At 41.3% G+C, this 18,502-nt stretch overlaps 1 protein-coding gene and 1 long non-coding RNA gene across 3 annotated transcripts in view; both read right to left on the reverse strand.

The window, feature by feature from the left end:
- Positions 1-18,502, reverse strand: part of NALF1 (NALCN channel auxiliary factor 1) — a 606,268-nt gene that overhangs the window by 88,596 nt on the left and 499,170 nt on the right. The gene's annotated exons all lie outside the window — the stretch shown is intronic.
- LOC147362054 (uncharacterized) lies at positions 9,901-18,055 on the reverse strand. The gene is made up of 3 exons (XR_015137747.1): positions 17,371-18,055; positions 11,997-12,104; positions 9,901-11,024 (listed from the first exon to the last, which is right to left on the reverse strand). It is a non-coding gene; the product is annotated as an uncharacterized LOC147362054 (long non-coding RNA).

Genomic DNA, 18,502 nt, shown 5'->3' on the forward strand with positions numbered 1-18,502 from the left:
TGTTTGTGCGGCCTATGAATAAAGAAGATAATCTGTTAAAGACCACACATGGTCCCTGGACTCAGGGACTACACAGGCCTTTCCTCTTCTCTCTCCATGACACTTACGTTCACTGACCCTCATCAGCACCTCCACTGCGACGGGTGGATGAACAAATGAGTGAGGGGTGGGTGGGTGGGTCTATCATGTTTCACACTCTAAGAGCCTACAAAAACAACAAAACACACATTCTGACCAGATCGGCTAATTTTGGATGCCCAGTAGTCTGTTTATGTAGAATGAAATCACTTACCAGTTAATGGCAGGACATGAACTGCTGTTTTTTTAAAAAATATCTGATAATGATATATTTTTACCTGATCCTACTAAGCCACGAATGACTGGCTATGAAGCAGAATTGCTAAGAGAAGACAATTAGCTTGTGAACATTTTGAATAATGCTTTCCCCAGTACAGTGGAATTTGTGATCTGCTTTAAAGACTGTGCTGAACTTCTCATGCTATGCAAAGTTCTCCTTTCCACATTGCAGCAAGGTTACCAGAGGAAGTCAGGAATAAAAAAAAAAAGCTGATTGTATTCAAGGCGAATGAAGGTCATCCATCCTCACCTGGTTGCCATTCTATTTGGTTTTTTTCAGGACTTTAAAAAAAAAAAAATCATCTTCCCCTTCTTGACCTCCGACTTTCTGTATCAGCCTCTACCTTGACTGGGATCAAGGCCATCTTTCCTTGAGCTGTATCAGTTTTCTTCCTTTGTTTCCTCAAACCATTCATCTACTCTCCACTTGCCCTGACAAGAGGAAGAGATGGCTGCCCCATTCCTCCACGCTTGCCAATGCAAAATCCTCCAGAGATGCTCTTGAAATCTCCTCTTCCCCGACCTTGCACCATCAATTATCCTGTTATCTGTCTTTAATCTCTCCATCTCTACATACTCAACTCTGCCTACAAATGCTCCCTTGTTCTAAAAACTCCTACCCTCGGTCTTGCATCTTTGCAACACACAGCCTTATCTTTCAAGCCTTTTCTATCATCAGTCTCCACAATCTCCACTTGCTATTACACCTTCATTCTCTCTTCACTGGTTCAGTAATGACCTGCAATCTATGCTGACAATTTAATAGTAATAACAGTTTCCCAACAGCCAGTTACCTTCTAAGTGCCAATTAAGATGGCATTTTCTCATCTCTTATTCTGCTGTCTTCTGTAGCACCTAAGCTCTTCTATAAATTTCCTATTATTCATCAGACTGAACCATTACATGATCAATATAGCACTTGATGTCTCTGAGCCTTGGAATTCTCCCACTGACCACTTCCAACTGTTAAATTTCTCTCTTTGCCATGTAAAGTCCAGCTCAAATGCTTTTTCTATGAAAATGATCTCTTACTATTCTGAAAGTTCAGGTCTCCTCATTTGTGTCTTTAGAAACTTCAATTGTGTTGTTAGTTACCTGTGCAAATACTACATCTCACTTATGCAGTAGATTGAATGAGGTCTGATAAACTTTATAGGTCGTTTTTTACTTTGCATCGATAGTTTGGTAACTGGGGTTTCATCAGTCACCCAGGAGTGCTCTATATTGAACCATGAAGAGGTTACTGAATGATATCAATACATGCAAACATTTGTTGACTGATTAACTTCCAATATATAATCACAGAAGGTATAACCAGAATGTAACCTACAGTTTAAATGCCTTTATGTTCGATGGCAAACTATAATTTAAAACGTGTACAATCTGTCTCCAGTATGTCTTTCTTTAGTTACAAACCAAAGAAGCATAAGACTTTATGCTCTGAATTGCCACCTTTATGTAAATTGTGGCTATGGAGCTCCAATTAAAGGTCAAATATTAATAAAAGAGAGCAAGTTGTATGTTTGTTTTCTGTACCACTTGCCTATGTAGACTATGGAAATAGGAATCTGTGCATCAAACCAGAGAATTTCACAACTGAAGCTATGTCTCTGGTTTTTCTAATTGGCTAGGATAAGACATTCATCAGAAACAGTATTGTAGCCCTCTGTGTTGATAGCATGGCAGAGCTTTATATTTGTTTAATTGAATATTTTCTATGGGATGTTCTATGATGCATATCTATCTTTTTATATCCCTGTACACTAGCAAATATGAAGATCTGCGACTATGTAGGGGCTGTAGTCCTCTGAATACTCATTGGTGACTAATTTAATTTGTTCCAAAAATATCTATTGATTGCCTGCTGCATGCAAGGTACTGTTGGGTGCTTTGGGGATAAAAAGATAAATTAGACAGAAATCCCGCTCTTAAGGGACTCTTAGTATATTAGGGGAGCTTCCCAGGTGGTGCTAGTGGTAAAGAACTTGCCTGCCAATGCAGGAGATGTAAGAGACGCCAGTTCGATCCCTGAGTCGGGAAGACCCCCTGAGGAGGGCATGGCAACCCACTCCAGTATTCTTGCCTAGAGAATCCCATGGACAGAGGAGCCTGAAGGGCTACAGTTCATAGGGTTGCAAAGAGTCAGACATGACTGAAGCGACTGGGCATGCACACATGCCCAAACTGCAAGTTGTCATCGTTAATATCAACAGTCTATCCCAGACAGGTCTTCAGAGGTCAGGCTGAAATCCTATGGGAATCAATGGAGTAGCCTAGTGGTTACTGAGTATTCGTTACCGATGTCACCTGTGCGAAACGCTATAAGTAAAACATATAAAGCTGTCGCTTGCACAAGGCTTGGCTAATGGCTACAACAGAGAGAACGAACTGGAGAGGATGAATGGACTAGGAAAGGTAGAACCAGTGACCTGTGACCAGTCAGGTACTTAACATGACAGCCAGCCTCCGAGGCCCCTACTGATTCTGGCCTCTTGGTGGGGTCAGCGCCCTTGTGTGAAAAGAAACCAGAGCATCCTCTCTCTCCTTTTCTCTCCATATGGGCATGGAGAAGAGGGCATGTGAACCGTCAGAGAAAGAGCATTGCCTCCAAGTCAAGAGAAGATGCTGAGGAATAAAACCAAGCTGTGTGCCCCCTGGATCTCTGATTGCCAACCTCCAGAGCTGTGAGAAATACATTTTAGTTGTTTAAGTCACTCAGTCTACCATATTCTTTATGGCAGCCCGAAAAAACTAAGATAGTCACCAACTAGATGTTCTGGAGCTGAAAAGTACAATAACGGAAATAAAAAATAAAGAATTGGCAAGAGCTGTTCATGACTTTTTAAAATAAAATGGTAACCATGATCTTCACTCCATCTTCACCACCATCCGTCCACACTCACTGTTTGGCAAACTCTTCTGGTGCATAAAGATTCTGACTTTGTCGGCGGAACATTACAGCGAACACAGCAGTATCTAAAATCAATCTGGGCCCCATTCTTTACGGGTGCTCTTGGCAAACACTGCCTCGTTCAGACGTTTCCCATTCTGACCTGACCTACACAAACTGTACACGACGCAAGCCAGCGAGTTTCTGCGGTATTATTTCAGCTGAGCATTCAGGAACACTGAGCAAAGACCTCAGTAATCAGAGGGAATGAAGAAAAGCATTTGATACAACAGAGGGGGGAAAGCTGCGATGCTGGTGTGTTACAGGGCTGTCTTCAAAGTCTGGGCTGTTCTGACTTTGTTAGGGCCTCTCTGACCATCTGAACTGGTCAGATAAGCAGTAAGCAATTCAGTTTTCTTCCAGGATTCACAGGGCTCTTTTTGCAGACAGGTGTGCTACATTACACAGAATTCTGACGACCTAATAGGAGATTTGTACACTAACCCAAATGATCGTCTGACATTTGCTTGAACTGTACGAGGCCGTTATTAATAAACTGAAGCTCTGATGTATTTCTGGTTCTGTGGTTTCATTATGATATGCAGATACTTCAAAAGACTTGATCCTTGCCTTCTAGGTCTCTTTTTCTATTAATATTGTATAATAAAGTACCAAATATAAAATTTTAATAGCTAACTCTGTGCTTTTATCATAAAATAATCCTCCCTAATCAAAATTCATGACTGTCATTTCAAAGATTTGAAGTCGTACCTCAACTGACCCGTATACAACATATTTAATAGCAGGCTGGTCTCACGTCTCTGTAGGAAATATACATGATCTGAAAACATTTTTTTTTTAAATATGTGAATAAAAGAGAACGGTGGGACAGCTGATAGTCTCTCATATTCCCGGCACAAGTTCTCCGTTAGCTACATTTTGAAGTTAAAACAATGACAAGCCCATTGGATAAAACAAGTAGCTCAAAAAAACTCAAATATATTAGAAGACTATGTGTAACGCAGATATGCCCTCGTTCTCCTTAATGGCGTCTCATTGCGTGCTCAGTTGCTAAGTCATGTCCGACTCTGCAACCTTATGGACTGTGGCCTGCGAGGCTCCTCTGTCCATGGGATTTTCCTGGCAAGAATACTGGAGTGGGTTGCCATTTCCTCCTCCAAGAGATCTTCTGAACCCAGGGATCACACCCACATCTCCTGTGGCTCCTGCATTGCAGGCAGATTATTTACTACTGAGCCGCTGGGGAAGCTCAGTGTCTCATTAGCTGTTAAATGAATTCTGTCAATTTTATCTTCACCTCAATGTCTCAAGGTATTGTACTTTTCCCCCCTGTTGTACCAAATACGCTTCTTCTTCCCCTCTGACTACTGAGGTCTTTGCCCAGTGTTTCTGAATGCCTTAGCTGAAATGATACTTCAGTTCCCATCCCTCTCTTAACAACATACCATACTTCCCTCTCAAAATACTCATCACTGGCAGTGTGTTACATATTTACTGTTTACCCACTAAAATACACGCTCCACGAAGTATCAACGTATGTCCTGTTCAGTGCTGAATACTCATCACTTAGGATCGTACGTGGCACAAAAAGGTGCTCAATAATTGCTCACTAAAAGAAGTGATACCTTGTTTCTTTTAAAGACTCCATGTTATGCTCCTTTTATTTTAGACTGTAATAATTATTGAGGTCTGCCACGGTACGCCTTTACAACACACAGATGTTATGCTATGTTATACCATACACCTATGCACACACACGCACACACCTACGGGGAGGTGTGTTCAAAGCTGTTTACAGATGCTTTAGACTTCAGTGACTTAGAGGTTCATCAGATCCAGACCCGCTGATGCTTTCAGGGAGTCTGGACATTGCAGGGCACACATGCCAACCCGTCAGTCACCATCTGCAGTCCTCCAGCTGAGAGCCATTTGAAAGTAAAACGAGCTATTTCCTGGATGAATTCATCACCAATCCTCTACCAGAATAGCTTGGAACGTAGATGTTTCAATGACTAAAAGAACATTAGAAAAAAAAACCAAACCACGGTCATTCCTGTGAGTCACAAAGTGTAAATGAACAGATGAATTCAAAGACTAAATGAATTCAAAAGATGAGCCCCTTCCTAGGACCAGCAGGGACAGGGATGAGCCGTTTCAAACGTGGGGCAGGGTCGGGGGCAGTGATCTGGTCCAGGAAGGGTCAGCAGGACGGGCGGCGGGTGAAGGTATCAGGCGGCATCGCCGAGTGCTGAGAGCTGATAGGATTATCCCGTGTTTGGAGGATGCTTGGACTTCAGCAGACGTTTTTGGTAGAATTTCTTTATTAAGCTTTTAAATTTGCTACCTATCCGCAACCTCAGAAACCTCACACACCCACTCTCCCACAGAGGTGGGAAACTGGAGTACATTTTTGCAACAGAATGATGGTGAATGATCTATCAGGACACTTAAACTTTAATGATTTCAGGAACCAACCACTGTAATTACCTCCTCTCTTTAAAAAAAAAAACAAACAAACAGGAATAGGAGGAAAGAAAGGTATTTCTTAAACTAGTATTTTATTTCAAAAAGGATTTGTTGCAATTTAGAAAAGCAAGTATATATATATATATATTTAAATATACATATCATCTATAGGTCTACATAGGCTGGCATAGATTTCTGGGTCCAACATCAAATTTGTATCTCACAGAATTAATGAAAAACCAGTGCCAGTCTGAACAGACACATTCAGAAAACAGTTATTAATTGACCGGGTGGAGGGTCTTGGAGTCCTCACTGGAGACTGTGAGGCAAATCACAGGAAGAAAGGCCATGGCTCCCTCTCAGTTGGTTATGACTGACTCTTTTTTTTAAATTAATTTATTTTTAATTGAAGGATAATTGCTTTACAATGTTGTGTTGGTTTCTGCCACGCATCAACCTGAGTCAGCCCTCGGTACACACGTGTCCCCTCCCTCTTGAGGCTGCCTCCCACCGCCTGCCCCATCCCAGCCCTCTGGGTCATCACAGAGCCCCGGCTTGAGCTCCCTGAGTCATACAGCAAATCGCACTGGCTCCTGTTTACACATGGCAGTGTGCATGTTTCGTGTGACTCTCTCCATCCGTCCCGCCCTCTCCTCCCCGACTGTATCCGGTCTCTTCTCCATGCCTGTGTCTCCTCTGCGGCCCTGCAAAATACGTTCATCAGGGCCATCTTCCTAGATTCCATATATGTGTGTTTATATGCGATCTTTGTTTTTCTCTTTCTGACTGACTTCATTCTGTATAATGGGCTCTAGGTTCACCCACCCCATTAGAATTGACTCAAATGTGTTTTTTTTAGAGCTGAGTAATGTGTTGTCTGTATGTACCACGGCTCCTTTATCCATTCATCCGTCTGTGGACATCCAGGTTGCTTCCATGTCCTAGTTATTGTAAACAGTGCTGCAGTGAACGTCAGAGAACACGTGTCTTTTTCAATTTTGGTTTCCTCAGGGCATATGCCCAGTAGTGGGATCGTTGGGTCACATGGTAGCTTTATCCCTAGCTTTTTTAAGGAATCTCCACACTGTCTGCCATAGTGGCTGTCTCAATTTACATTCCCACCCACAGTGCAAGAGGGTTCCCTTTTCTCCACATCACTGCTTGCAGATTTTTTGATTTTGGCAATTCTGACCAGTGTGAGGTGGTATTTCACTGTAGTTTTGATTTGCATTTCTTTTTAGTTTCTTCCTTTTGTGACATTCATTGTTTTATTTAATTCTCATACTTTTTGAAGGGTACTGCTGTTTTCACTCAATGTAGACAAACTGAACTTTATTCTTTCTAACTAGTCCATGGTCACACAGTTACAAAATATCAGATCTAACATTCACATTCAGATCTTTATCTTGTACTATCTGTGAAACTTTGGGGAAGCTACTTAATGATAATAACAATAACGACAAGAAAAATTATTGCAAAATTTATTGGAAAACCCATTCGTTCCACAAATATTTATTTAGCACCTAACCTGTGCCAAATAATCTATCTGAACATTTTTCCATGTCTTAACTCTTAGGATCCCTGGTGATGCTATCAGAGTGGTACTATGATCATCCCATTCTAAAGATGTGAAAATTGAGGGAATGGCTGTTTAAGAATGGTGTCTGCTGGAGTTTGAAACAGAAGCATCAAATTCCTTTGATTTTGAACTAAACTATTGATTTTCCAAATTAAATTTTATTATTTTCAGAATCAAACCCTACAGGCATAAAATTCACCTTGTCTGTCAAAATCTGACTATTTAAGTTTCCCTAAAGTGTTTGCACGGAGAAGGCAATGGCACCCTACTCCAGTACTCTTGCCTGGAAAATCCCATGGACATAGGAGCCTGGAAGGCTGCAGTCCGTGGGGTCACGAGGGTCGGACACGACTGAGCGACTTCACTTCCACTTTTCACTTTCATGCATTGGAGAAGGAACCGGCAACCCACTCCAGTGTTCTTGCCTGGAGAATCCCAGGGACGGGGGAGCCTGGTGGGCTGCCGACTATGGGGTCGCACAGAGTCGGACATAACTGACACGACTTAGCAGCAGCAGCAAAGTGTCTGCAAAAACTACTGGTTATCTCAGTACCCTTGAAAGTTGGTGTTTTGAACTGTCAGTGCAAATTCTGAAGAAAAAAAAAATACTGATTGAATTCCTCTGAAATGTAAGAGCTTAAAAAAACTTAAGGAAAAAGCTGAAAATTGTTAAGCAAGATACAGGGGAATATTCAAAAACATTAAAAAAAAAAAACACTGCCAATTTGACTATATTTCCAGTTGCATGTACATTTCCTTATCTAATTTAATAGGATATAATTTAACAGGAAAACAAAAAATGTGCATAATATCATCAAATTAATAGCAGTCCCACAAACTATATTTTCTCTGCCAAAAAACCTCTGCCAAAGAAGTACTTGTACTGCATCCAATTCAATTTCGTTATAGTGTTTATTTTTAAACTTGCTTTGAATGTATCAGAAAAGTAACTGGAAGATAGGCTACCTAGTACTATTTAAAAATAGCTACAGTTAAATTTGCTCGCAGCTGATTTTTGGAGGACTACCTTTTAAGAGAATATCTAGTGAATATTAGTGAGACTAAAAACCGATGAAAGTACACTCTGCCGCCTCCAGGATGGTCAGGACGGGAGCAGAACAAGGATGAAGGGCGACTCTGGACTGGTGTGGGCCCTGAAAAATCATTTCACTGAAGCTCTGACTTCAACTTGGTGTCGGCTCCATGGAGGAAGTTTCAAGAGAAAGTATTTCACTTTAAACTGACCAACAGTGGGTATCAGCTGATGCCTAGCTTTCATTATTTTAACAAATATTTACCAAAGGATGTCTAGTCAGGCCATTTCCAGGTCATCACAGTGTACAGACACGGAGGTTCTCACAGGGGACAGAGAACACTGGCAGGTAAAAAGTGAATGAAAATGTAATCTTAGGGGCACTTCCCTGGAGGACCGGTGGTTAAAACTCTGCACTTCCACGGCAGGGGACATGGGTTCAATCCCTGGTAGGGGAAGTAAGATCCCACATGCTGCATAACATAGAAAAAATGCCCCAAAAAGTAGGGGGAAAAAATGTGTCTGTGTGTGTGTGTAATCTGCAATCTTAGGGAGTGGCTAGAGGTGATCAAAGCAAGGCAATGTGACTGAAAGTGTGTACAGACAAGATTCTGAAGGAGGATGAGACTCGCCCTCAGCCGAGCTCAGCGCCAGGGTCAGGGAGGACCACACCCACCACGGACCGGGCGGGCAGATGCCACCTGAAGTCAGCCTTCTGGCAAAGGTCTTCAGGAAAAAGATCAGAAATTGAAGGCAGCATTATCAGTCACCGCTCAGATGCATGTAGACTGCAGAGTTCCCTTTTCACTGAGTAATAAAGCTGTGACAGAAAATACAGATGACATTCGTGTTGGATTTTCCTGACCCTCTCAGCCGGCACAAAGGTCCACCCTGAATGAAGGCTTTTATTGTGACTCTCCTTCCGGGCTCCATTATAATCTCTTCTTCGCTCCCTTGGCACAAGATGGGAGGCTCTGTGGGGAAAAGGATCGTGTCTTTTCATCGTTCTACCTCCGCTGTTGAGGACCCTGTAAGAATGTCTGCTGAATCTATTAATGACTGCTTCGATAATGAAAAGAAATACAATTTTTCTCAATTTGCCAGTAAAATAATTGTGACCTTATGCAATGCATCTACCTGAGTTTCATTGGTTCCCCTCTAAAATTTAGTATATGCCTGAAATTACCGCTATGTTTAAAACTTATGGAGACAGATAGGTGACCTCAGGATGTTAAAGGGAAGGGGGAACTTGACATTGTCCTCAAGAAGAGAGCCAGTCATTTCCAAAAGGCTAGATTTCAGAAAATGTAACTTACAGGGGGAAAGGAAGAAAATCAAAGGATCTCAGATTTCTTCCCAGACCTTTCTCCAAAGGGATGGATGATTGTCAGAGTAACTGATGAAAAGTTGAGAACTGGTTCAGTCTGGCAGATATGTTTCTAACTTGAGTTGAACTCATCTACTGAAGCATTTCTTACCTCAATAATGAGGCTTATGTTTTATATTTTAATGAAAACTTTTAAAGTTATTGCACAGATGGAAACGTGGGGCAGACTTAATGAATTATGGCTGAATAGAATATAGCGACATGAATGTGAACTGCATACATCAGAAGCAAAATGAGAGACAGGGCACATTTATAAATATTTCCATGGATCTACAGGTCAAATGGGAGAAGGCAATGGCACCCCACTCCAGTACTGTTGCCTGGAAAATCCCATGGATGGAGGAGCCTGGTAGGCTGCATTCCATGGGGTCGCTAAGAGTCAGACACGACTGAGTGACTTCACTTTCACTTTCCACTTTCATGCATTGGAGAAGGAAATGGCAACCCACTCCAGTGTTCTTGCCTGGAGAATCCCAGGGACGGGGGAGCCTGGTGGGCTGCCATCTATGGGGTCGCACAGAGTCACACGACTGAAGTGACTTAACAGCAACAGGTCAAATAATGTTATCCAATTCCATGAGAAAATTCTGAACAATCCAAGGGAGCAGCCATCGCCACAGTAGAAGCTATCTGCTGTCCACCCAAATACATCCCAAACTGTAATAGAAATCTTTCTATATTTATGTGCTGAAACTTGGGCAAGTCTGATAGGTCAGGTTTGAATTAAAATGTATCAATAAACATATATATATATACACACACACACACATAACACATAGAAGTATTTTTTCCCTTGAGAGAACCTTAGACTTATAGAAAAATTACAAAAATAGAATAAGAGCTTTCTCATATACTATTCATCCAGTCTAATCATAGCGCCTTATATAACCAAAGCCAATTCTCAAAGCCAGGTAATAAGCTTTACGTAGTACTCTTAAACAAGTATTAGAATTTATTCCAATTTTACCTGTGTTTTCCTTCTCATCCTTTTTCTGCTCTAAGATTCAACTCAGGACCGACATTAATTGTTGTCTCTTCTTCCTCTCCTTCAGCCTGTGACAATCTCTGTCCTTTCTCCTCTGTTATGAGCCTGACACTTTGGATGAACACTGCTCGGTTGTTTTGTAGAATGTCTCTTATTTTGGGTTTGCCCGATACTTTCTCATGCGTAGATTGATGGTCGAAAGATGCCCCCAGAAATGATGTTACGCCTACAGGTCCAGACTCTCCTGTATTTTCTCTACCCCAAACCATGACTTAGCCATTTCTCCAAAGAGCCCCGATTCCTGTTCTTGGAGAAGGGTATTTAGAAAAAAAGCTACAATTAAGAACTAGGAATATGAAAACTTACATTTAAAAACAATACATTTATCAAAACCGTGTCAAAAAAGTTTCTCTCAAATTAGATACCACTTGTGCTTTGAGTTAACATTAAATTAATTAAATTTATTTAGTATAAACAGTGGGTTGGCCACAAAGTTCGTTTGGGTTTTTCCATAACACCTTATGAGAAACTCAGATGGACTTTTTGGCCAACCCAATATGCTGTTTGTATTTGAGAACCAAGAAGTTCTTACATCTAGATAAATATATAATGGAAGTTTCAGACTGAGCCTGAAAGATTTAGGCGTATCGAGAAGATCAGACAAACTAATGTGAGCTTCAGACTGAAATGAAGTTTCACTGGGACTGAAAAGATTTCAGGACACATTACAGGAGTTTAGACAGAACCACGTGTGTGTGTGTGTGTGCAAGGGCCGGAGAAGCAGAGAGAAGACTGAAGACTATGCTGAGAGTCCGCAGAGAGCACAGCAAGTGCAGTGCCTCGAATTTGCATGGTGCTTTAAAAAAGACTTTGAGTTCAGAATGCCGAACACATTAGTTATCAGTGGGCGGGGACAACACCCCTCAGAATCAACAAAGGAAAAATGAAAACACCCATTTTACAGCTGAAGAAACTGTACCTTGAGAGGTTTAATGGTATCCACTATAAATGCTTAAAATATGGATCCAAGACTAGGATTCTTATTTTCTCATGTCTAGTCTGCTGCTTCTTAAAAACCTTGAATAATAATTACACCTACGAGCAGGAGGAAAATCCAATTAAAGAAGACAGAGTGGAGTGAAAAAGGAGACCCACGACATGCTGGCAAACCAGGGGAGACCAGTGTCAAGAGATGGCAGTGATAGGAATGTCAGTTGCCAGAGGGAGGTCTGAGCCTGTCAGCTCAGTAACCCTGTGCAAATGTTCTCTGTTACTTACCACAGTGGGTATTGTGTCATGGACACATTAAAGACCATTAGTTAATTATGAGTGCAAGCTAACTCCTGGAAAATAAATGCAGAAGTCTTCCAAGGTCTCACTGGAGCCCTGTTTTGAATACAGAATAATAAGAACTCAAAAGAGGTCCTTCAGTGTACAGGGAGATAATAGGCTGTTAAAAGAAATGCAATCAGGAGTTTTCAAACCAATAGTTGGTTGAACAAAACAACACGAAACTCTATGCCCCCTACTCTAAGTCCAAGCCTTACACTCAGCAATTAGCTAGCTGTTCGTATGTTAGCAAATCCCACCATCTCTCATTGTCAAGTTAAAAACACTGACTGGATCTGCAATGTGTCCAGCAATTTGTTTTAGGGACCAAAAAGAAGTCTAAAGAATTTTTTTCTTTACTGTATTTAGGTTGATTATCTTAAGAAAAACGACAAAACAGATCATGAAATCTCACATTTATCTGTTCATTATTTACAACAAACTTCAGAGTAGCAATTGTTAGGGCATAAAAATGAAATTAAAATGCCGGTTGCCTATAGATTTCTAAAACGAATGGCATTAATATATTCACATTTATTATTATATTATTTATTACTGCTTCATTTATTGGTTATCCAAATGCTAATTTTATTTCGGAGGGTTGTTCAAAAATTTCATCATGTTTTAAACTCATGCCTTCCTTATGCTTTAGACTTCTTATGAGCAGACAAAGCACGTCTCCATGAAGAATGACGACTCTGACATAGTTTGGCAGGAAAGAGGTGTCTCTTTTATGACATCATTGAGCTACCAAACCAACCCACGCGTTCTCCTTGAATACTACACAGCATGAAAAGGAATGAAATCCTGAACCATAGAGCAACATGGATGAATCTGATAGACTTTACGCTGAGCAAAAGAACATATGCTGCCTATTCTCTTACATCTGAAATGCTAGAAAAAGCCAAAAATAATCCAGGGTGAAAACCATGAGAAAAGTGGTTGCTACTGAAGGCTGGGAGTAATGAGAGGGAAGCCTTCTGTAAGAGAAAATGTTCTACCCTGTGAAAAGAGAGAGGTTACGCAGGTCTATCCGTTTGTCAAAAACCATTGCTAAGATGTATGCATCCTGTTGTCTGTAATTTTTACTTTAAAAATGGAAGAAGCAATTAAAAAAATCCAGAAGCAGTAGGGGGAGGGGGTGGAGGTATAGATGACTTGAGATAGAATGTTGATTACTACAGAAGTTGGGTGATATGTGCGTGGGGATTCATTAGTTCGGTCCTAGTCTCGTTGTACATGTTTAAAGTTGTCCACGTTTATAAATTAAAAAATGAAAACTATAAAATATTACACAACTAAAAAATGAAATGAAAAATTTAGATGATAAATTCTAAGTGATCTCAAAGTCATTACTTGTTATCCCAAAGTCCTTTTTTAAAATTAACTTCTTTGAAAGTCAAGAAAAGCTACTAGACATGCCAAAAACAAACAAGCAAACAAACAAAACTCAGGGTAAGACCTGTCATGCTGACATAAGACTGACGTGGGACCTTGACTATGAGCTGGATCACACAGCTGCTCTCCACCTCCTGTCTGGAGCGCCAGAGGGCAACTGTGCGGTCGGAGTCAAGGCCCGCCGCCCCGGCCACGGTCCTGTTCATGGCGATCCGTGGTGGTGGTTTTGTTATTTAGCATCAGTGATGACTGAGTGTCCATGATGAAATCTGGTATTCCAATGATGTGCAAACCCTGAATGTTGAATGAATTATCATTTATAATTTGTGAGGGGCTAAAGGAAGAGGCTCTGCTCATGTTCTGTCAACAAAGCCACCCCTACCACTGCACAATAAAAATGAATGACCTTTCATTTTCAGTCAAGAATTGATTAGAAAAACCGTCTCACCTGATATTTTTACCGTGAGAAATATGAATTGAGTAACTTCTATTTAAAACAATACCAAGTCTTTGGAATGCTGACACCTAAAAGCCCTGGTGACATTTTTCCATAATAAAATAAGGTGTTTTTCATATGTATGTCTATTTTCTTCCAAAGCATACGTGCCCACTCCCCTGATCAAAGTCTTGCTATGTCTGGGGTCTCAGTCACGTCAATGGATGGAGTGCACACTTGTGATGAGGTGAGGTTCCTCAGACCGGTAGCTCTCAACCCTTATTGCCTTTAGAATCACTGAGGAGCTCAGACAGCCAGTGCCCAGGCTACCCCGTTAAATCAGAACTGTGGGGGCCGGAGCGCTAAAGCTCCAGGATGACCCAATCAGCAGCGAAGCTGGAGAACCGGTGGGGTGGGCTTCGTACCCTCTTTTCCCCTTACTAGCTGGAAACGGTGCTCTGTTTTCTGATCTGCTTGCCGTGACAACGAAACAATTACCTCCATTAAGAAGATGCCTGTCTCTTAGGACAGAGAGGAGAGGACAGAGACAGGAAGTGGAAAGTTCCGGCTTACTCCTGTCCACTAGGCAGTGACACGGACTAGGCAGAACAGTCGCTTCAAGGGAGAAGCATTTTTCCTGATTACTGTGATTGATTCAATGTTTTCGTGACTCTTTTTTTTTTTTTTTAATACAAGAAGAAGTTGTTGGAGCCATAAAGGCAGACATTTAATTTGATGTCAGAAAATTAAACCAGTAAATGAAATCAGTCTTGGGGCCCCCGCTGTTCTTTATCGTTCTCGGTAGCATTGCGGATGGTCTGTTCACCCTTGAACAATTGAGGGAATGAGGAATCCTTAAACACAGATAGAATGGCTTTCTGTCTATCTGACAAAGAATGCTCATGAGACACTGAGAAAGGAGCAATTTTCATTTATACGAATGTTTCAAGTGGACATAATAAACTTGCTGTGATTGATGATCATGGGCAGTTAGCTCCTTAGAAGTGATATATTAGACTGTAATCCATGATGCAGTTTATAACTCTCATTGATGGTGTTATGATTATCTTCTAAGGAGCAATTAATATTATGAAGTACACACCCTTAGTATAATGCTAAGGTGCCAGGGGGCCGGATGGTGGGTGGGGCACTGAATACACCATTTGTGCTGCTCATACCGCAGTCCTTCTACATTATTTCCTGCCCAAGAAATCGCAGGGAGCCTCATTAGATTTCTGCAGCGGTTTTCCTCCGCGTTTCCTCTTCTTCGCATCTATGCCTTTATTCTTTGCAGTGTCCATAGCAATTATGACCAAAGTTTTCAAAAACAGAGAGGTATTTGTAATGATGTGAAATATTACCAATAATTTCCCATGAATTTCAAACAGAGACACTCCGAGTTTCCAAAAGTTAGTGGGCACAGGACGTGAAGGGGGCTTCCCTGCTGGCTCGGAACAGGCATCACCATGACAGGAGGTCAGCATGCGAGCCCACGGCAAGAAGAGGTGCCAGAAAGGGGAATCTGGTGATCGTGGTCAGGTATGAGCCCACGTGGCTCAAACTCAATGTAGAGCCTGGTGCGTGGTAGAATGGGTCGGTTCATTGTTGTGTGGTCACTCCCAACTCTGAGTCTCATTTCACTTACCAGGACACTGACTATAACATAACTGGGGCATCTGACACGCTCCTCTTAAAAACGCACTGCTCATTTAATGATTTGGTCAGCACGCAGCTCCGATTTCAGCTTCTCGCTCACTGTGGCTCAGCGGCTCTCCTTCACAAGCCCATTCATTTTCTGAGTTTCACTGTAGAGAAGATTCATCTGAAGTAAACATTTGCAGCCATTTTATTTCCTCATTTTAAGAGCAGAGCACCTGGCAGATTATCTCAAAAATTCCAGATGTGAATTCCATACGGCACTTTGGCTCACAAGCTACCAGCATGAGATGCAAAGGCGGGGATACAGTTTTTGTTTTGTTTTCTCATGCGGCTTTGAGTGTGCATGCTGTTTTTGGTTGTGTTTTGTTTTTAGACATTTATATTGTGGTTACTTCAGTATCAATCAAGATGTGATTTCTCCTGAAACACTGAGAAAGGAAACAGACTTTCTTTCCTTTTTACCGGTGATGCTTCTTTATACCAAAATATCAGGATGAATTTCATCTCATCACATTTACAGGAGAATGGTAGCTCCCCTGACATGAAAATAATGTTGGAATAACCACAACGGCAAAACCCAGGAGTTTCTTTCTCTACTGAGTTATGTAACTCTATCAAGCATCTTATCCTAAAACACAATGAAATCATCCGTGATTATTAAAGACCACATATGAGTGAAAAGACTGGCTAGAAATTAGAAAACGTGGTCTGAGGGAAACCAGGGTATCAATCTGATAAGAAAACACCTCTGAGGGAGCCAGATACCCTGAATGCTGCTCTAAGAATTTTTTCTTCCCTACTAAATGAGCTCAATCTTCAGCTGTTACCATCTCTGCTCTCAGTACCGAGTGCATTATTTTTGCTGGAAGGTACTTCCTCTACAGTCTAAGTTAAAAAAAAAAAGTGGTGAAAGAGGTCTAGTGCAAAAAATAATTTCTGCTACCTCCCGGCAGGCTTCTTTTAAAGATAAACACGTTTACCGTCCGAGTTTAACTGTAATTGAAATTGTACATCAATTTTAAAAGAGCCATCTGAAAAGTAAAATGGTTGGTGCTGCTTCTCTAATCTGAAAACTGTCAGATCTTAAAACATATATCTCAAGACTTACAAGCATTCTAATTATTAAAACATCTGTTTTTGTGGCATTCATTAGGTTTACTGGCTTAGAAGTGAGCACAGTAGCACAGTAGTCAAGAAAGAGTTTTCTTAAGAATAAAGTGTACTTAATTGTTCTTTAAATTAATGATAATTATATGATAATCTGAGCAAATTCATCATAATTCAGTTCCCTAGGAGTGCCCAATAAAAATCTAAAAATAATTAAATAGCAGACTTCCGATTTGAAGATGGCATATTTCAGACACTTCTAAAACTGCCTTCTGTAGTTGGAAATCTTAAAAACAACATCAAGGAGAATCAGAACAGTAATATAATCTTTTATGAAACCCAGAGACACCTAAATCCTGGAACCACAATCCATACAAAAAGTAAAAGCCAAAGGAGAAGTGGTTGCTGACCTAATAAGAAAGATAAACCTTAGATGCTCATGTTGACGGATTAGCACAGAGAACTCAATACAGATTCTGAAATTCCCATCCACCAGTAAAAAATTACCCAGTCAGCTTTTTAAGTGTCTCTCTCCTAATCTCACACAGGCACACACACACACACACACACACACACACAGAGGCAAGTATCATAGGATATTTGAGAACGTTTCTTATTTACACAAAAATGAAACCAAAATAAATCAAAAGAGAACACTTGGAAAGGCTGTCATGATACAAAGAGCAGAAGAAAATATCAATACTACGAAAATTATATACTCACATAAAAAGTGAAGTTGAAAGTTGTTCAGTCGTGTCCCACTCTTTGCGACACCACGGACCATACAGTCCATGGAATTCTCCAGGCCAGAATGCTGGAGTGGGGAGCCTTTCCCTTCTCCAGGTGATCTTCCCCACCCAGGGATTGAACCCAGGTCTCCCATATTGCAGGTGTATTCTTTACCACCTGAACCACCAGGGAAGCCCAAGAATACTGGAGTGGGTAGCCTATCCCTTCTCCAGGGGATCTTCCCAACCCAGGAATCGAACTGGGATCTCCTGGATTCTTTACCAACTGAGTTATCAGGGAACCAACAATCTTGTAAATAGCTCTCAATCTACTAACTTCCGCTTGAGCCCCACTGCCTTTACCCCAATAAGGCCCACCCTCCTTCCCATCCAAGAACATGGTGACTGCCTTCTAATCAGGCTTCCACTTTCAGCTGGCCGCCTAGAATCCACTCCCCACCTGACAGTCTGAATAATCTACAGAGGCAAAGCCTTTCATCTTCTCTCCGCATCAGGCTAATGCACTAATTCCTTAATGAGATTCCGTATGATATGACCCTACTTAGCACTTTCTAGCTTTTTTTTCCAGCACCCCTCTCTACACTCCCTTTCTCTCCTCCTAGTTCTACCCAATCTTAGTTCAGAAGCCCTGAATTTTCCTCAGCTGCACTCTGAGCAAGTGCTCCTTTGCCCCTCCTATCCCTTCACATATGGTGTGAACTTGAACTTGACTGTCCCCTGCAATCCCTGTGTACCAGGTCTTACCCCGGTCATCTCAGCATTTCCTCCTCCCTGCCAAGGCTGGGTTAGGTATACAGTTTATTTGACATGGAACTTACCCCACTGGATTCTTTGTTGTCTTTTATGTGCTAATATTTCCTAATAGACTATCCAACCTGGAAGGAGCCTGTTTATTTCTCCATTAACATGTCCAGGGCATTGCACAATGCAAAACATTTAGCAAACACTCAAAAATGTTAGTTGAATTAAGAAACGAAAGGATGAAAGAAAGCTCATGCAATTCAAATAATGGAATCAGAGCAGCACAGCTGCTAGCTGATGGAGTACGGGATCTAGCCAGAAAATATCTTCTCTGTACACCTTCATTTTTCCATGACAGTGTCAAC

Source organism: Bos grunniens, chromosome 12, assembly GCF_055505025.1.
Source record: "Bos grunniens cultivar Pamir isolate PY7600 chromosome 12, Bosgru_T2T1.0, whole genome shotgun sequence".
NCBI lineage: Eukaryota > Metazoa > Chordata > Mammalia > Artiodactyla > Bovidae > Bos > Bos grunniens.